This window comes from Schistocerca gregaria, chromosome 2 (genome assembly GCF_023897955.1).
Source record: "Schistocerca gregaria isolate iqSchGreg1 chromosome 2, iqSchGreg1.2, whole genome shotgun sequence".
Taxonomy (NCBI): Eukaryota; Metazoa; Arthropoda; class Insecta; order Orthoptera; family Acrididae; genus Schistocerca; species Schistocerca gregaria.
Genome location: NC_064921.1, coordinates 398,678,874 through 398,699,482, shown reverse-complemented (window position 1 = coordinate 398,699,482; position 20,609 = coordinate 398,678,874). Strand labels below are relative to the sequence as shown.

At 40.8% G+C, this 20,609-nt stretch overlaps 1 protein-coding gene across 3 annotated transcripts in view; it reads right to left on the bottom strand.

The window, feature by feature from the left end:
• Positions 1-12,143, bottom strand: part of LOC126322318 (protein timeless) — a 383,108-nt gene extending 370,965 nt beyond the window's left edge. For 2 of the 3 annotated variants that reach the window (XM_049994284.1, XM_049994280.1), the window contains exon 1: positions 11,823-11,982. The gene's annotated coding sequence lies outside the window, so the exon portion shown is untranslated. Of the gene's footprint in view, positions 1-11,822 lie in introns of all 3 variants that reach the window. The other variant, XM_049994282.1, reaches the window with a different exon arrangement.
• Positions 12,144-20,609: the final 8,466 nt, after the last annotated feature.

Here is a 20,609-nt window from a genome sequence, read left to right as displayed (position 1 = left end):
GTCACAACAAAGGAATTCAAAAGCTAAGACTTCCAAAACGGAACGCAATTTCAAAACTGTTAAAAACATATGTTTTGACATAGCACAGAGAAACTTTGATTGTTAAAATGATGCTCAGAGCCATTTGAACCCTTTTTTACCACTAAATCTGAGGAAGGTGCGACGGGGAGTTTCCCTTGTAAGTGCGAAAGGCGTGGGTCAACTCTTCATTGCAACTCCGATGTGGGTTAAGCAAGACGACGTAAAGAAAATTAGAGAAAAATTGTATTTGCCGTTGCGGACAAAGTCGTTCATTAAGGAAGTGCCCAAAATCAAGGACATCTTTCTCGCCGTCAGAAAACAAGTGTCTACAGATTCACTTCACGGAGTTCGTCTTCGTTTCGGAGAAGTATCCAGAGTTCGGTAAGAGGAGCAGGTTAGGAGGCATCTGATCAGGAGTCGGACGGGTAATTAAGGCCAGCATCCGTCGCACCAAGAACCAGAAGCACATCGCACAATTCTGCAACTGTATTCACTGCACGATATAGACCATTGCTCAGCTGCGGACTTCTTGAGCACTAGCGACCATACAAAATACACTACTGGCTATTAATATCGATACACCACGGTGATGACGTGCTACAGACACGAAATTTAACCGGCAGGAAGAAGATGCTGTGATATACAAATGATTAGCTTTTCAGAGCATTCACACAACGTTGGCGCCGGTGGCGACACCTACAACGTGCTGACATGAGGAAAGTTTAAAACCGATTTCTCATACACAAACAGCAGTTGACCGGCAATGCCTGGTGAAACGTTGTTGTGATGCCTCGTGTAAAGAGGAGAAATGCGTACCATCACGTTTCCGACTTTGATAAAGGTCGGATTGTCGCCTATCGCGATTGCGGTTTATCGTATCGCGACATTGCTGCTCGCGTTGGTCGAGATCTAATGACTGTTAGTAGAATATGCAATCGGTGGGTTCAGGAGGGTAATACGGAACGCCGTGCTGGATCCCAACGGCCTCGTATGACTAGCAGTCGACATGACAGGCATCTTTATCCACATGGCTGTAGCGTCTCGATCCCTGAATCAACAGAAGGGGGCGTTTGCAAGAGAACAACCGTCTGCACGAAGAGTTCGACGTCGTTTGCAGCAGCATGGACTATCAGCTCTGAGACCATGGCTGCGGTTACCCTTGACGCTGCATCACAGACAGGAGCGCCTGCGATGGTGTACTCAACGACGAACCTGGGTGCACGAATGGCAAAACGTCATTTTTTCGGATGAATCTAGGTTCTGTTTACAGCATCATGATGGTCGCATCCGTGTTTGGCGACATCGCGGTGAACGTACATTCGAAGGTGTATTCGTCATCGCCATACTGCCGTACGCCCAGCGTGATGGTATGGGGTACCATTGGTTATAAGTCTCGGTCACCTCTTGTTCGCACTGACGGCACTTTGAATAGTGGACGTTACATTTCAGATGTGTTACGACCCGTGGCTCTACCCTTCATTTGATGCCTGCGAAATCCTACATTTCAGCAGAATAATGCACGACCGCATGTTGCAGGTCCTGCACGGGCCTTTCTGGATACAGAAAATGTCCGACTGCTGCCCTGGCCAGCATATTTTCCAGATCTCTGACCAATTGAAAACGTCTGGCCAATGGTGGCCGTGCAACTGGCTCGTCACAATACGCCAGTCACTACTCTTGATGAACTGTGGTATCGTGTGGAAGCTGCATGGGCAGCTGTACCTGTATACGCCATCCAAGCTATGTTTGACTCAATGCCCAGGCGTATTACGGCCGTTATTATGGCCATAAGTGGTTGTTCTGGGTACTGATTTCTCAGGATCTATGCACCCAAATTGCATGAAAATGTAATCACATGAAAGTTGTAGTGTAATATATTTCTCCAATGAATACCCGTTTATCATCTGCATTTCTTCTTGGTATAGCAATTTTAATGGCCAGCAGTGTATATAAATACGCGCAAAAGTTTCAAACTAGATTTTCTCAAAAAATGGTTGAGAGTTGTGCCCTCTTGTTTACATATGTTGGCGTAGTAGTCTTGCCCTACACATCATGTCAATATGAATCAAATCGGTGAGAGGAATTTCGTACGGTCCACTTGTAAGATCAGATCGAGTCGATGGTCGCTGTTGCAACCAAAGCTGGCAGCTCTGTGTACCAAATTTCGCACCCCGCGCACCCTCAAATTACCTGCATATTTATTTCACAATGCTTGTTCCTTCAGACATGCATATGGGTGTGAAGAGGCAGACAGTGACTATCTGCAGCTGTATTAATATTACGAAATTCATTCGCAGTTGCGAATTCTTTTAATATTAACGTATTAGGTACAGAAATACTAACTGCTTGTGGCACATGAAACTTTTTGGCGGACACGGACTCGAACCCGGATTTCCCACTTACTGCGACCGGCAGCCTTAAACATCTTGGCTATACGTTTATGATTCCCGGACCGATCCATACATCCAGATGCCACATTATCTACACCCCTATTGCTCGCAGCACTGCTTGGATTCCCGCGGCACGGTTGGTGAGATAAACGTGTTCAACGTTAGTATTATTATCGTCGTTTTGCCCGCCTAGGCTTCTAATGTTGCGAGCAATAGGAGAGTAGACAGTATGGCATCTGGAGGTTTGGATCGGGCCGGGAAGCGTGCACGGATAGCCGAGATTAAGTCCATCGCTCACGATAAACGGGAATCCGGCTTCGAGTCCCCGACCGCCACAAATTTTCTTGTATCGCATAGGTAATTTAATAATGCAGAAATAAGTAAATCCAAGTACTTATTAATAAAACTTATTAAATTCTGTATAGTAGTGACAAATATAACTCGTATTTTAAATTATCGATATCATTATATATAATATTTATTAATGTAAAGCATACAAAAAGTGGATATTGTCTTTGTCAGATTAATTGTATTTTTACAAACTTATTTAAAAACGTCAGTAGTTACATCTACATCTACATTTATACTCCGCAAGCCACCCAACGGTGTGTGGCGAAGGGCACTTTACGTGTCACTGTCATTACCTCCCTTTCCTGCTATAGTCGCATATGGTTCGCGGGAAGAACGACTGCCGGAAAGCCTCCGTGCGCGCTCGAATCTCTCTAAGTTTACATTCGTGATCTCCTCGGGAGGTATAACTAGCGGGAAGCAATATATTCGATACCTCATCCAGAAACGCACCCTCTCGAAACCTGGACAGCAAGCTACACCGCGATGCAGAGCTCCTCTCTTGCAGAGTCTGCCACTTGAGTTTGCTAAACATCCCCGTAACACTATCACGTTTACCAAATAACTCTGTGACGAAACGCGCCGCTCTTCTTTGGATCTTCTCTATCTCCTCTGTCAACCCGATCTGGTACGGATCCCACACTGATGAGCAACACTCAAGAATAGATCGAACAAGTGTTTTGTAAGCCACCGCCTTTGTTGATGGACTACATTTTCTAAGGACTCTCCCAATGAATCTCAACCTGGCACCCGCCTTTCCAACAATTAATTTTATATGATCATTCCACTTCAAATCGTTCCGTACGCACACTCCCAGATATTTTACAGAAGTACCTGCTACCAGTGTTTTTTTTCCACTATCGTATAATCATAGAATAAAGGATCCTTCTTTCTATGAATTCGCAATACATTACATTTGTCTACGTTAAGGGTCAGTTGCCACTCCCTACACCAAGTGCCTATCCGCTGCAGATCTTCCTGCATTTCGCTGCAGTTTTCTAATGCTGCAAGTTCTCTGTATACTACAGAATTATCCGCGAAAAGCCGCATGGAACTTCCGACACTATGTACTAGGTCATTTTTATATATTGTGAAAAGCAGTGGTCCCATAACACTCCCTTATGGCACGCCAAAGGTTACTTTAACGTTCTCTCCATTGATAACAACATGCTGTGTTCTGCTTGCTAATCATCGTTAACTGTTTGGCTGTATGTGTCTTTAGTAAAAACATATATGTCACAGAATGTGCCAACTCTCGAAAAAGCCACGTGTAGACCGAATTGTTTTGTCATCATGTGGAAGTGCATGGTTGGATTAATGCGGGGTATGAACGCAGTTTTATCAGCCAGTGAATTTAACAGTGATGATGCACTTGCCGAAGAGAGATATCACTAATCTAATCCCTGATTACCGTTACGATTTCTAATTAACATTTTTCTTTGAAAGCAATTGTTGAGGTGCTAAACCAGAAAGATTTAAAAAGTTGCAGAATTCGACGCGGTACAATTAAAATTGGGTGTTGTTTATTTCTTCAAGTTGGACAAAATAAGAACTGAGGTAAACCTTCGCCTCTTCAGGTAATGAACTAGAAATGACATATTCATTAACTGTTGTACAATCATCATTTTTGGACACATAACCGCCGTTGGATGGAACTGCGAAACATTTTATTCCTTGATTTCAATGGCATTATGGTGGTAATAAAACAACAATGTTTAGGAATTTTGATCGACTCATTGAAGTGATCTGTTTGAGTTTTTGAATCACCATTACCCAATTTAAGTAACCATCCAGTGAAAACGGAATCACAATTTGCCCTCTTTACTTTAAGTCAACTTATGAGTTTTAACATGAGAGCATAAGGGTTATCGCTTAACTGTACATCTACATCTACATCCGTACTCCGCAAGCCACCTGACGGTGTGTGGCGGAGGGTACCCTGAGTACCTCTATCGGTTCTCCCTTCTATTCCAGTCTCGTATTGTACGTGGAAAGAAGGATTGTCGGTATGCTTCTGTGTGGGCTCTAATCTCTCTGATTTTATCCTCATGGTCTCTTCGCGAGATATACGTAGGAGGGAGCAATATACTGCTTGACTCTTCGGTGAAGGTATGTTCTCGAAACTTTAACAAAAGCCCGTACCGAGCTACTGAGCGTCTCTCCTGCAGAGTCTTCCACTGGAGTTTATCTATCATCTCCGTAACGCTTTCGCAATTACTAAATGATCCTGTAATGAAGCGCGCTGCTCTCCGTTGGATCTTCTCTATCTCTTCTATCAACCCTACCTGGTGCGGATCCCACACTGCTGAGCAGTATTCAAGCATTGGGCGAACAAGCGTACTGTAACCTACTTCCTTTGTTGTCGGATTGCACTAGAGTTTATCTGTCATCTGCGTAACGCTTTCACAATTACTAAATGATCCTGTAACGAAGCGCGCTGCTCTCCGTTGGATCTTCTCTATCTCTTCTATCAACCCTACCTGGTGCGGATCCCACACTGCTGAGCAGTATTCAAGCATTGGGCGAACAAGCGTACTGTAACCTACTTCCTTTGTTGTCGGATTGAATTTCCTTAGGATTCTTCCAATGAATCTCAGTCTGGCATCTGCTTTACCGACGATCAACTTTATATGATCATTCAATTTTAAATCACTCCTAATGCGTACTCCCAGATAATTTATGGAATTAACTGCTTCCAGTTGCTGACCTGCTATTTTGTAGCTAAATGATAAGGGACCTATCTTTCTATGTATTCGCATCACATTACACTTCGCTACATTGAGATTCAATTGCCATTCCGTGCACCATGCGTCAATTCGCTGCAGATCCTCCTGCATTTCAGTACAATTTTCCATTGTTGCAACCTCTCGATACACCACAGCATCATCTGCAAAAAGCCTCAGTGAACTTCCGATGTCATCCACCAGGTCATTTATGTATATTGTGAATAGCAACGGTCCTATGACACTCCCCTGCGGCACACCTGAAATCACTCTTACTTCGGAAGACTTCTCTCCATTGAGAATGACGTGCTGCGTTCTGTTATCTAGGAACTCCTCAATCCAATCACACAATTGATCTGATAGTCCGTATGCTCTTACTTTGTTCATTAAACGACTGTGGGGAACTGTGTCAAACGCCTTGCGGAAGTCAAGAAACACGGCATCTACCTGTGAACCCGTGTCTAAGGCCCTCTGAGTCTCGTGGACGAATAGCGCGAGCTGGGTTTCACACGATCGTCTTTTTCGAAACCCATGCTGATTCCTACAGAGTAGATTTCTAGTCTCCAGAAAAGACATTATACTCTAACATAATACGTGTTCCAAAATCCTACAACTGATCGACGTTAGAGATATAGGTCTATAGTTCTGCACATCTGTTCGACGTCCCTTCTTGAGAACGGGGATGACCTGTGCCCTTTTCCAATCCTTTGGAACGCTTCGCTCTTCTAGAGACCTACGGTACACCGCTGCAAGAAGGGGGGCAAGTTCCTTCGCGTACTCTGTGTAAAATCGAACTGGTATCCCATCAGGACCAGCGGCCTTTCCTCTTTTGAGCGATTTTAATTGTTTCTCTATCCCTCTGTCGTCTACTTCGATATCCACCATTTTGTCAACTGTGCGACAATCTAGAGAAGGAAGCACATTGCAGTCTTCCTCTGTGAAACAGCTTTGGAAGAAGACATTTAGTATTTCGGCCTTTAGTCTGTCATCCTCTGTTTCAGTACCATTTTGGTCACAGAGTGTCTGGACATTTTGTTTTGATCCACCTACCGCTTTGACATAGGACCAAAATTTCTTAGGATTTTCTGCCAAGTCAGTACATAGAACTTTACTTTCGAATTCATTGAAAGCCTCTCGCATAGCCCTCCTCACACTACATTTCGCTTCGCGTAATTTTTGTTTGTCTGCAAGGCTTCGGCTATGTTTATGTTTGCTGTGAAGTTCCCTTTGCTTCCGCAGCAGTTTTCTAACTCGGTTGTTGTACCACGGTGGCTCTTTTCCATCTCTTACGATCTTGCTTGGCACATACTCATCTAACGCATATTGTACCATGGTTTTGAACTTTGTCCACTGATCCTCAACACTATCTGCACTTGAGACAAAACTTTTGTGTTGAGCCGTCAGGTACTCTGTAATCTGCTTTTTGTCACTTTTGCTAAACAGAAAAATCTTCCTACCTTTTTAAATATTTCTATTTACGGCTGAAATCATCGATGCAGCAACCGCTTTATGATCGCTGATTCCCTGTTCTGCATTAACTGATTCAAATAGTTCGGGTCTGTTAGTCACCAGAAGGTCTAATATATTATCGCCACGAGTCGGTTTTCTGTTTAACAGCTCAAGGTAGTTTTCAGATAAAGCACTTAAAAATATTTCACTGGATTCTTTGTGCCTGCCACCCGTTATGAACGTTTGAGTCTCCCAGTCTATATCCGGCAAATTAAAATCTCCACCCAGAACTATAACATGGTGGGGAAATCTACTCGAAATATTTTCCAAATTATTCTTCAGGTGCTGAGCCACAACAGCTGCTGAGCCCGGGGGCCTATAGAGACATCCAATTACCATGTCTGAGCCTGCTTTAACCGTGACCTTCACCCAAATCATTTCACAATTCGAATCTCCGTCAATTTCCTTCGATACTATTGCACTTCTTATCGCTATAAACACGCCTCCCCCTTCACTGTAGTTTCGACAAAGGCTGTTCTATTGGCATGTCCAGCAACGTGTACCACCAAACAGAATTATTTTGCCTCCATAAGAGCGATTATTTTTCATTATGTCCTTTAAAAGTCGATCGACAACACTTAGCGAGTCTTTGGGAACCATTGAAATCTTGTCCCAAATGATGAGTCACGGAGAAGATGTGCATGCTTGATGTGGGTGAGAATCGACGAGACCGATATATTCATGTTGGGTACAGGCAGTTTGAAAATCGGATGTGCGTCCCCCCTGGTAGGCGATTGGCAGCGATGCCTATTCAAGCAACTGTTAAAACACTTCGTAAAGTATGATACAAAGTTTTGTGGACAAATGTTTTACCAGAGCCTCCCAATCCGTCAATGAAGCAACAACTGAGAATCTTATTTCTTACTGAATGTAAGTCTTGCTCAGCTATTGCCTTCTGTTCTATGTTTAGCTTTCCGTAAGTTGTCTTCCGTTCATACGTTCTTCTTCTACGCTGAACGATTCTGTTGTATGTTGTGCGAAGACCACAGCAGGGGTCGGCAGGTTGAATTGTTGGCAAGATTTGGCATGATATTTAAAAACGTTCTCCAGTTCTAGCAGTGTGAGGTTGAAGGTTTTAGGTGATTTGTACTGTCTCTGAATATCTTCTGAAAGAGCGTCCTGAATTGTTGTCCACAACTCAAGTATGTTAGCAGTAGGACAGAATCCGCAGATGATGACTAAAATCAATCTCAGTTGCTCGTTATTTGATGTCTGGCAGCCGTCAGCAACAATTTTTTTGATACAACGTCATTAATAAGTAAATATAATTTTTATGCAGCTTCGAGAATAGAGTTCCACATTATTCCATATACTGTGCGTAGATGAGCAAACGAGTTAGGGTTCTTTGACGTGCAGTAGTGGTACTGCTGACGTAGTATCTTCAAATATAGGCTGTATTGACAGTGTAGATGCGTACAAAGCAATTGGTGTTTTTCTTGCAAATAATCTGTTGTCCTTTCCACAATACAGAACATTCTGGAACTTGGTGGTAAAGGCAATCGAAGGCGGTAGTATTATCATTCTACAATTTAAAAAAAAAATGCCATGAGTTTGGAGTCACCATGTGTTCTTCCGATAAGTGGACAGACAGTCGCGTGATCTTATGAGACCAGTGGAAAAGTTAGCGTCCGCGTAATAGTCATGTAGCCCCTGATGGACTCGTAAAACTTCAGCTCAAGTAAATAGCCGCTTCGTCAATAATGAGTTGCTGTTGTCCTTCAGAATCTGAGCGCAATCGTAAAGCCGCGCAGTCATGTCCTTCATACACGTATTTGTATACAAATATTTAACAGACTGTGAATTACAGAGTAATCATGTACAGGTAGATACAGTACACAACATTTGCTTAAAGAAAGTAAACAACTCCAACCACTGACCTGCATAATAGTGCAATTAGATCGTCAATAGATGGCACCTTCTACATTATTTTGAAAACTATTTTCTAAAAACAAAGTTTTTTAACGAAAATAATATCTTTAAACCATTTGTGTATTTATCGTCAATAGTGGTGAACAAAATCTTGGAAATGATGTCTCAATCATAAATTTTAATTAAGTAATACGGGAGATATGGCGTACAAACAACAAAAACACCATCGAGAAATAATATACATGATGATTTCTCACCGTTGAAAAAAGAAGTACTTTACTGGCTTTAGCTGTAATACACCAGAAGATAACAGAGTGAAAGTATGTAGAACTAGCTTGAAGTAACGACAGCGTGCCCAAAAATAATGCCTCTGAATTTATGTGAAAACTCTTAAAGCTTCGTAAATGAAACAAACATTATTAACATTCTACATTTTTATTCTTCTAGTCTACATATTTATTTCTCAACATAGTCACCCTGGCGACGAACACATTTCTGTCAACGACTGACTACCATCGCTGTAGAATGTTTGACTTTGTTGACGGAGCCACAACCTCACCTCTGCTTGAACCGCTTCATGACTATCAAAGTGTAGTCCTTGAAAGTGCTCTTTTAGTTTTGAAAACAAATGAAAATCGAATGACGCCAAATCGTGACTGTATGGAGGATAATCGATGGCAGCGGACGCAAGGCGTCGGAGTGGTGTAGATGTCGCAGCGCTCGTGTATGGTCTGGCATTGTCATGCTGGAGGGGATGGTAATCCATGTGTGGAGGAACTATTCGAAATCGAAACTGGATAACAGTACGCTGTTTTTCATGCACCGGCATGTTACGTTACACACCGCCATGTTACACGGTACAATTCGGAGCCCTCTAGCGGCAGAAGGCTGCAAATATGTAGACATGAAGAACAAAGATGTAGAACGCTAATAACGTTTGTTTTATTTTAAAAGCTTTAAAAGTTTCCACGTTGAGAAAATCAGAGACATTACTTTTCATCAACACGCCCTTGGACATACACCATTTGTTTCGGGTAGATATCAAGGAAAGGCAGGGAAAGCATCTTCCTCACGGTCCGAGTATTTCACCTTGCGATTATCACACGCTTTGCAATCTGAATGTACAACTGGGTCAGCTGCGATTTGGTAACGAAAACAGCAGGTTCTGACGACGCGGACTGGCAGTGGTTCTGTGACAGACAATGGCAAACTTTATGGAACGTTCCGGCGTGAACGTCAGTTAGGATCACGTTGAGAAACAATGTGATGTGTGTTATCTTGGCAATGCACTAATAAGGTCCTCTAAAGGCGTGTATCTCACAGAAAGTTGTCGCTCTCATATCGCTGCTGATTTCCTCAGTATTGCCGCAATTGCCTCCATACCAACGTCCTGCGCAATACAGAAAAATGTGTCTTTTCTTGTAAACTTGATGTTATTATGTAGGTAAAAATTAAACATCCCAAATCGTAGATACCCAGCACATATTTTCAAGTACTATGGACGTAATATATGGAACGAAATTATATACTTTACGAAGATACTAAATGAGTTGAATAATGTAAGTATGACTATGTCTTACAGTCTATCGATGTTATGTCTAAACAGCTTATGTATAAAATGTGTGACGCTGACCTCTGATCTCAAGAACCTGCAATGAATTATTTATGTCACTTTGCTTCTCCTAGCACAAATATAAAAAATAAATAATGTAAATATCAGACCCAAATGTCTAAAGTTTCTACTGGTTTGCAAAGCGCTAACTCCAGTTTATAACTTATCGAAAACCCAGTTTTAACTCAAGTAAGGCGCATTCTTTAATATTTTGCAATAAACGTTTTCAAGCAGTATCGGCCATCATACTTCATAGATTGCTTTCATCTAGCAGTCTTATTTTACAATAATTAGCAACTCTACGATGGCTTTCTTCTTATTTAATAAGGCGTTTCAACATGTTTCGTTATCCAGCTGCTTTTGCAAATGGTATTCGCTCGGTGATAGCCATCAGTTACTTGCAATGCAAATTTTTTTCCACTTCTCATCAAAGCGACAATGCTTTTGCATATTCTTCGTGACACACACACACACACACACACACACACACACACACACACACACACACAGAGAGAGAGAGAGAGAGAGAGAGAGAGAGAGAGAGAGAGAGAGTAACTGTAATACAAAAAAGACTCGCAAAACATCAAATTTTCAATCGTGGTTGTTTCAGTCCCTCTACTTAAATTATTACAATTAGCCGCAAGAGCATTATTATGAGTACTGCAAGAATAATTTTCAACAATATGCATTGGCCCACATAACAGCCGGCCGGCTCGTTTTTTTCTGAAAAATGTTTTGTAGAATACTTTCGAATAAACGCTTGGTATATTGCGCAGATTTTTTTAAAATGAGACCTTCTGTCACAAAGTAAGTAAACAGCTAAGAAGTTATACGTCCCTTCGGTGTCGAGGTCTTCAGGAAGGAGCAAGAAAGAAAAAGGACAGCAACGAAGGAATAAGTATCAAAATTATGGTTTGGCTGGTTGGGTTTTTTTGAAATTTGTATATATCACAGAAGGAAAAAAGCGAAATACTGTACAACGCGCATGCGATGTAACAATCTTCTTTACGCAGTAAAGAAATGGATTTTCGTTTCAAATTTTCCCTGCGAAAAGCTATTACATATGTACTGCAAGCATAGAAAAGATCTTTACAATTATTACCTTCCCGCTCAAGTGATCATTTCAAGACCATATGAAAAGAACTGTCACAAAAGTTCATTGTTATTTGAATAATTGTCGTCATAAATTCATGTATCACTAGTGTTTTTACTAGTGAACGACCGTCGCTGCAAATCGCAACATTTCTGATAAAAAGAACGAACTAATAACGTTTTTCAAGATCACTAATGTGTTTCGTTAATAAAATCGAAATTATCGCTTGCCTTTACAGAAAAAAAGCAACAACTTACCAACTTTCTTACGTACGGCGTCGCTATCGATCACAATGAGAATATTGTCACACAAAATCAACTGTTTTGATGAAACAGAGACAACACTATCCTGTATGCCACCTCAAGGCAACTGACTTGCCCACGGCTCGTGAGCACGTGAACTGGAAACGTGACAGCCGCTCTCCATTCCCACCGAACACCGCCTGCTACTCCGTAGTGCGCATGCGCAAGGGAAATCTCGAGCCACCACGTTCGTGACGTAAGCGTCGCGGATAAGGACAGGGAACAGCTGTCGGAAAGATCCGTGGAAGATCGTTATTGTTGAGACATTGGAAAGATACTGAAAAACTGCGATCCACAGATAGCATTTATTTTTTATTAGCTTCTAGGACGACATTTATTTCTTTGATATAGGTTCCAGTCGCTGCAGTCTGGAACCGCGAGACCGCTACGATCGCAGGTTCGAATCCTGCCTCGGGCATGGATGTGTGTGATGTCCTTAGGTTAGTTAGGTTTAACTAGTTCTAAGTTCTAGGGGACTAATAACCTCAGAAGTTGAGTCCCATAGTGCTCAGAGCCATTTGAACCATTTTTTGTTTGTTTGATGTATTGCAACCTGGTTAACGTAACCACATGCCTACGTGGGGAAAGTAGATCCAGAAGATACAACTAACTGTTGAATGTAAAATATTCTAAGATAATTATATGCATCTGGAAACCTTATCATACAGTAACCATTGTCGGCATATGGCAAAAGTTTTAATATCTTCTTTGTGATCATCACCATTGTCTGGGGACAGAAAAAAGAACAAGGCGCCGACGTATTACTCCGAAAACCATAAAATCTCAGTTCACTTTCGTTTGTTGGTAGTAATCGCTGTTATCGGTGCCTGCAGCACATACAAATGCAAGACATAAATGCAACGACTTCAGAATATTCGAAATGGCAAGTGAAACGGAGCCTTCGGCCAAATGATCCTCAAGATGTGGCAGGCACGGAGTAACACGAAACCATTTGAAATTTAAAATTTGTACGCATTGCGAATTTTGAGAAGTTGATCGTAATCTTTCCTCTTGACATGCATTATAAGCTTAAAAGGATATTTTTGGTCTTGCAAAACGTATTTGAAGAAAGTAAATGTTTTCTAGAATTGTGTGTAATTGATGCAAGTCATTTACATTAGTGAACCTCAGGACCTGAGGCACGGTATCAAGACCCATTTCCAGACTGCCTATCTAAAGGCTTAGAGAGGCATCAGAAATTTGATTTTTAATATTTCGCATAATTTAGGGTGACCAGATTTTCAAAATCAATATATGGGACGCAAATTACAGGCAGAAATGAATCGACATTTTGCGGAAACTGTTGTTAATATCTCTATATGGTAGATTGATGTACAGCAGATGTGTGTTAAACCATATGGTTTATGCTACAACTACACAGATCATTGTACCATTTTCTTAAAATTCGTACTAAAAAACTATCAAAATACCTTGCATTACCAATCAGTAAATATTTTATTGTCTTATTGTTGTCACACGCAAACACAATATATCACTTTAATAGAACGATGTCTTTAACAAGGGTAGAAAATGATCATTATTTACATTGGTAGTTTCTGACAATCCTTTCGCTATTTTTCCAAAAGAATGTATCTCATTCAGGAGTCTGATTTTTTCAAACGGAATTTTATAAAAATCAACAAATGAAGTATCTTGGTAACGAATCTTGGTTAAAACTATTTCCTTAACGGCTGCGACTCTAATTCTTCTCTTTTCACCGATTCATACGTAAATCATTTGTGATCTTTCTACAGTAGCATTAGTGCGAAGTAGAGCTAGCACAAACGCATTAATGAGCAGCAAATTCTTGCAGCAGTTATCTTGAGATGTAAGCCAGCTGAAAATGATAGACCTCATTCAGTTTGGATTAATCAAAGAGTGTGTCTTGTTTTTTTCCTAGGGTAATGCTACACATACTCTGCAACTGGTTACGCTATAAGTTTCTTAGAAGCACGCTATTTCAGAATATACGGGACGGTTAATGAAAATGGAACAAAATACGTCCTGTACGTATTTTGTCGGGACAACGGGATAATTAAGTTAAATAAGGGACAATCCTGTAAAATACGGAACGTCTGATGACCATAGCGCAATTATTGACCGAATTTAAAATTTTAAATTGCTGTCATAATCTACTCATTAAGAGGTGTAAACGTATGTCAAAAGTAACACAATAAAGCAAGTTTTATACTTAGAAATCGTGTGTTTGTCTCAAGACAACTTAACTGATGGGCGCTCAAATGCAGTGAGCGACTTCTAACAAAATCTACAAGTAACAACAAATATTTGCCGACACTTTTTGCCGTTGACACGCCCTCACGCACAAAATGATGAAGGGAAAAAGAATTAGTCGCTTACTGGATTTCCGCTGTTCATCTAGTAAAACGGCACCATCAGGCATGACGTTTTAATTTATTACTTCTTTACTACAATACCAACTCTGATCGCAACACACTATCCGCATATAGCATTGAATGTACCTACAAATTTACATCATTATACGAGACATAATACAATGGACGTGAAGTGATAAACATAGAGATGCGTGTAAAACTAGAATTTGCTAAAAATGGCGGGCAGTAAAACCTCAACATTGTGCATGACGTTTTAATTTATTACCTCTTTACTACTCACTCCATTCGCAATAACTCTATTCCCATCTCGCTTTGGAGACGGTATGTACATATACCGCTGAATGTACTTGCTATATTATGTCAATGTACGATTCATAGTTTAGGAGATACGATGTTGTATACATTTATTTGCTTAAAATGGCGCGCAGTGAAATTCCAACATCAGACATGACGTTTTAATTTATCGCTTCTTTACTACTACCTCTATTCACAACACACATTGTATACAGTATTATATTATATCGCTGAATGTACCTGCAAAATTATATCATTGTAGGACGCTTGGTTCAGGAGATATGACGTCAAAAACATTGAAATGCCTGAAAAACTAGTTTTGCTTAAAATGGAGCGAAAATTACCCTTTTTATATTATTCCATCTTTCGTAACTGCGGTGTAACCGCCTTGCTGGCTATAATAATTGTCAAATAAAAGTAAGCCAAAGCAAAATTCTTTACGAATATTAATTTTGAAAATCGTAGATGGATAAAAGTTTGCGAAGTTGAACGGGGGTAGCTCAGATAGTTCAATAAAACGAAAAAATGTTGACTAGAACCCAACTCCTTTTCGTTGCTCAATGCTTTGTCCTCAGTTCCTTCAAATCCTATTAAGGACAACAAATGTTCTCGATTTCTTATTTTTTGTCCTCAATTTTTGAAATTTCCTGAAATAATTGAAATAGGAAGAATATGCCGAACATTTTAAACACTAATCAACTTATATACTGGTGCAACTACATTTGGCATCAATTACTTATTTTATTTAATTACAAGAAAATGGGCTAACGGAAGCGTGGAATTATCTTCTAGTGCGAATGAAGTTTTACTTGAATTTAGTAATTATGCTATACTGATACGAGACATGCTGTTTGATTTGAAATTAATTTTTGCCACCATCTGCCGCCCCTAAAATTTTGCCGCCCAAGCGGCAGCCTAGTCTTGCCTAGTGATAGACACGGAGCAGCGTTATGATAAACAGTAGTATAGCAGGCTGACGGTATGGCAAAGAGAGTTGTTACAGGTTTCTAAAAGTGTAGTACAGTGTATTTCGTACTTCTTTTACTATCCAATTGTTTGTATACGAAAAGTCATAATTCCACTTAAACGAATCGACGATACATGTCTCTGCCAATGGATGGACGTAATATTGGCCAATGCTTTGCCATTAAGTTGTTGACAATCACACCACAGAGCACAAAACGCGAAATTACTCACATTGGTCCTATCTAACGACTTGCAAATTAATCAAGCGATCCAAATTAACTTCGAAATCTTGTAAAAAATGGGCTGTTACGTTTCATAAAAGGAGCACTTGACGACTTTGAATAAGCTTCAAGCATGATTCAAATCTTTCCGAAATCTTTCCTAGCCTACATGCTTAAGGGCAAACATTTAACACATTAAATCATTTGTAAGACAATCAACGTTTGGAGCTATTTTATACATGGGAGTTCGATTCTTTAAAGAATCGGGCGTTTTCCGGGTTTTTCATAACATCGAATTTAAATATAAAACTGTCGAGCTTATCAGTTGTAATTTTTTATTAAAAGATTCGATCCATAGAAGGGTGAAGAGGCGGTCTTGTGTTCCCAAGTAAATCGACTCGGATTCCAATAGTTTCTACTTCTTGGCTTCCCGATAGTCTAGGAATGTGAGACCTTGCCTCGTATTAGAATTCTCATGTTGTACAAATATCCAGCAATTGCCTGGGCAATCAAACGTAATGATGTGGCTACTTACTCGTTTGGCTTCGGGATTGGTGCATACATTCTGGTTCTTTGTCTAGCCCTATAATGCAGTCACTATGAAATGTGTAGCAGAACGTACTTTTTATTGTGTCGTATATTAAGGTTTCTTCCATTCCAGTCGCTGACGAAATGTGGGAAGAATGAATGCTTGTACGCCTCTGGCTAATTTTACTGACGCTATCTCTCGGGAATCGAATGCGGGGTGCTGAAGAATATTTCCAGTTTCTGCTATGTGAGTCGATTACTGGAATTTTCTAAAGGGTCCTTTACACGTAACAACCGTCCGACAAATTACAATTATCCAGAATAGAAACTCAGCTGCAATCCATGCGCCATAATTTAGTGCACGTGTGCAAAGTGTGCTATATGAAACGGAATAAATAGCTGTGTTTGAACGGATATCTTTAATTTTTTTTATTAATTGTACATTTTAGCTGCTGGGATAACCTACAAGTTGACAGTTGTTTGGTGTATAGTTGAACTTAGCAACATATAATGAGCAAATGTAAGACAAAAACCACACAGAAAAGTTAAGAGCGGTTCCCACAAAGAGACTGATAGCAGCACAAGGGAAAAAGTGTTTTCCGATTTTTTTGCTGTAAACAATAAAAGCTAATTAAACTGTAAAAAAAAAATACTGCGTGTAAATGAAGCAAAGCTACATCAGCTCCTGGAGTTCGTTTCCCGGTAGAGGTTCTCCTTTTCCTTTACAAAATTAAAAACTAAATGTTTCGTATTTGTGCGTTTTCTTCACTATTGTACCTCACTCGATTATGAAACACACAAAATTGATTTCTTTCGTATATTTTAGTTTCATATCATAGCTCGATGATGAATTGACTGGACATAGCTAGTGTGATTTTTCTAGTACTCTGCAGCGTATAATTTGAATGGTTTGCACTGAAAAGTGTGGTCACCAGCTACTTTGCGTATGGTTCATTTTGGGTGATAAGTTGCTGAGTACTAAATGTAGCTAACAATCAAAACTATTTTTAAAATCGGAAGGAAAGCCACATTTCACTTCAGAACGGAGGAAATGGAAGTTCGAGTATTTTATTTGAGCGCGCTCCCTAAAGGCGCCACGTGCAAGTAATCTGCAGTTCAGCCGTGAACAGTTCGTGCAAGTAGGTGTAGTTTTCTCAAATTAGTGGTTGCGATTTGTAGTTGGAGGCCCTACGTACTGCTGAAAGAAAATGATGAAGAAGAAGACGTTCCATGCCAACAGTTATATAACGGAACAGCTGAAACACATCTCATATGTAGGAGAAAGCTTGGCAAAAGTTTCTTTGCAACACTTATCAATCATCATTTATTTAACGAATATGATTCTTATTACACAATACGTTAGAGTGAACTTATAGGACTGGACCTAATTTAAAACATTTGCATAAATTAAATTTTAATACAACCTACTGTCTTCATTTAAAGTAATATCTATGTTAATTGGAAATAAATTCGCTGACTGCGAATATCTTGGAATCAACTGCGTTAGGTATGGATATGCTACCTATTAGCGGTACATTAAAGTTTGTATTAGACTGGGAAGCAAACCCAGATTCCCGCCTATCGCGATCGGTAGCCTTAACCAATTCGTCTATCCGTGCACTCCAATTTATTTCGAATAAATTTCAGACGACTGTCAGCCGTCATTTATGGCTGTTCATCCAAACATTCAAGTAAATGTGTTACCATAAGGTTGAAAACACGAGTGAAAATTTCAGCAATAACACTGAAACTCCTGCAGTGTGTCCCGTAACAGCTGTTTCTATTGGAAATGAGATTATCAGCTCACAGCCCTAGAAAAGAAACATTAAATGGTAAAATAAAATTGCTGCAAGAAAAAGATAGATGTTTGCAAAACAACGTAGCTAAATTGTCATCTGAAGCTAAAAGCAGTGGCATTTTACAGCTTCCACATGTGAACAGTAATTAATTTAAAAGCGTATGCGATAAATTTTTGACTAAAGATGTATCACAACTTGTTTCGCTAGCGTTTTGTTTCACAGAAGTTTTCATTTTGTCGGCCATACTACTTCCGTATAGTAAGAATGGCCGCCAGTAGTGGCCGAGCCGTTCTAGGCGCTACAGTCTGGAACCGCGCGACTGCTACGGACGCAGGTTCGAATCCTGTCTCGGGCATGGATGTGTGTGATGTCCTTAGGTTAGTTAGGTTTAAGTAGTTCTAAGTTCTAGGGGACTGATGACCTCAGCAGTTAAGTAGATAGTGCTCAGAGCCATTTGAACCATTTTTTTTTTTTTTCGTAAGAACATCCATTTCGAGTCGTAATAGTAAGCAGCTAACACAAAAGCCTTGCCGCAGAGGTAACAGCGGTTCCCATCGGGTCACCGAAGTTAAGCACTATTGGGCTGGGCTAGCACGTAGATGGGTGACCTCCGGTCCGCCGAGCGCTGTTGGCAAGCAGGGCGCATTCAGCTCTTGTGAGCCCAGCAGAGGAGCTGCGTGATCCGGAAGAAGCGCCTCCGGCCGAGAAAACTGACAACGGCCGGGAGTGCGGTGTGCTGACCACATGCCCCTCCATATACGCAACCAGTGACGCCTGTAGTCTGAGGATGACACGGCGGCCGATCGGTACCTTAGGGACTTCAGAGTTTACTTATTTATTTATTTTAGTAAGCAGCTATCGATTCACGTTTAATCGGTTTCAATTTGGCAACGAGTGCAACACCTGACTTCAAACAAAGCCTGTAAGCCTCCCTCTACTCCCTTCCCGTATTCCGTCTGTTCTGCCGTTTTGCTCAGCCGTCCAATAGACTTTTCCTGTCGGTCGGTCGGGTATGACCACCTGACAGGCGGACCTCCCACCAGTTCGCTCGAAGAAATTTTGCCGTGAGTAGCACTTTCGTGTTAACCTCTCGAGAAAGTTCGTCTTCTGTCACTGCGCACTGGAGTGAAGGCTATTCCAATATGGCTAACGGGACAGCCATAAATTTCGCGAGGGTTTTATTTTTTAAATTCTGACCACCCATCGCCCTTTGATGGGATTTTGTGATATGTCGTGAGACGCCCCTCCCCCTCATGTCAGCTTTACACCACAGTGGAGTAAAACACGTAAAAATGATTTCTTTATTTATCTTAAACACTTTTATAAAAACACTTATAAAAACATGTTTATTTAGAAAGTGTATTAAATAGCGTTTCTAACATGTGATAAAAAACACTTTATTTTTAACTTGCCAACCCCGAGTAGTATTACGATAGACAGACGGACATAAAGACTCGACGAAAATAGTATTAACTGTTTTGACGGATTTGTAAAAAACCTAGTCTTTTATTGATATACGTGGTGAGTCACTTCCCAAACCACAACAAACACTGAATAACCAATTCCGCAGACCGAAAGTGAGGAGAGGGGCTGTTGTAATTGATTAATACGAACCACTGAGAAATGCACGGAAGTCTGATTTTTAACACCTGCTTATGTTTTTTTTTAATGTAAACCTTATTTTTAGCACAACTGAAAATAGGAAAAAATACTTAATCGATGCCGTATGTTACATTGTAAAATGTTAAGTACATCCAGAGTAATTTGTAACTAAAGTTGACGCTTGAAACCTCAGCCGTTCAGTTGCGTGTTGTAATAAACAAGATCTGTAGGGGTTTGTTTACGAAGACTACGATGTTTACGCGTTTGGCTGTCTCCGTGTTTGCATGTAGTGCTTACTGAATTAGTCCCTGTATTCAGAATAACTGTAGTACACTGTGTTTGGCTCAAATAGCTCTGAGCACTATGGGACTTAACTTATGAGGTCATCAGTCCCCTAAAACTTAGAACTACGTAAACCTAACTAACCTAAGGACATCACACACATCCATGCCCGAGGCAGGATTCGAACCTGCGACCGTAGTGGTCGCACGCTTCCAGACTGTAGCGCCTAGAAGCGCTCCGCCACTCCGGCCGGCCTACACTGTGTTACCGGACGTCTGTGGTAGTGTACTGTACACAACTAAGGACAGAAGTACGTGCAGTAGGAACGTGAGAAGATCGCAATGTTGTGTGTACAATGTTGTAAGAACTGTGAAAATGGTTTATTCTAACTCTGAAGAGGCAGAGATGATACTCATCTATGGCGAGCGTAGACAAAATGCAGCTGCAGCCTGCAGGTTGTATGCAGAAAGGTACCCTGACAGAGATCATCCATCGCGCCGCACATTCGAAAACATGTACAAACAATTGTATGCAAAAGGTATGGTAGTAACACGCAAACGGGTCCGGAACAATTCGTCACAGGAGAAGCAGGTGCACTCGGTGTGTTAGCTGCTGTTGGCGTGAACCCACACATGAGTTCACGTGACGTCGCTACAGGCAGTGCAGTGAGTCAAAGTAGTGTAATGCGCATACTTC